Source organism: Pteropus alecto, unplaced genomic scaffold (assembly GCF_000325575.1).
Source record: "Pteropus alecto unplaced genomic scaffold, ASM32557v1 scaffold761, whole genome shotgun sequence".
Classification (NCBI taxonomy): Eukaryota; Metazoa; Chordata; class Mammalia; order Chiroptera; family Pteropodidae; genus Pteropus; species Pteropus alecto.
In genome coordinates, this window is record NW_006431558.1 from 1,208,425 (window position 1) to 1,208,788 (window position 364).

The following is a 364-nucleotide window of genomic DNA, read 5'->3' on the forward strand; positions in this document are numbered from 1 at the left end:
GGGATCGGACGCTGGGCCGGGGGCGCGTCATGTGGCCGCTAATGGTCCCGCCGCTGCTGCTGCTGCTGTGCTCAGGCCTCGCCGGACAGGTAGGGGCCCGACGGGCAGGTGCGGGCGCAGGGGGCTCCAGGAGGTGAGGGGGACTGAGAGGATTCCTGCAGAAACGGGGTTTGGGGCTCCCTGAGCTCCCCCGGGGCTGCGAGGGGCGGAGGTCGCAACGGGGGAGGGGCTGAAACGTCCACTCTGGCTTTGGGGAAAAGGAGGGCTTCAAATCTAGCGTCAAGCTGGGATGGTTTGGGGGACACTCTGACCCCAGCTTCGGGGTTCTCAACTCCTCGGTGACCCAGAGCCCACCACACCCGCC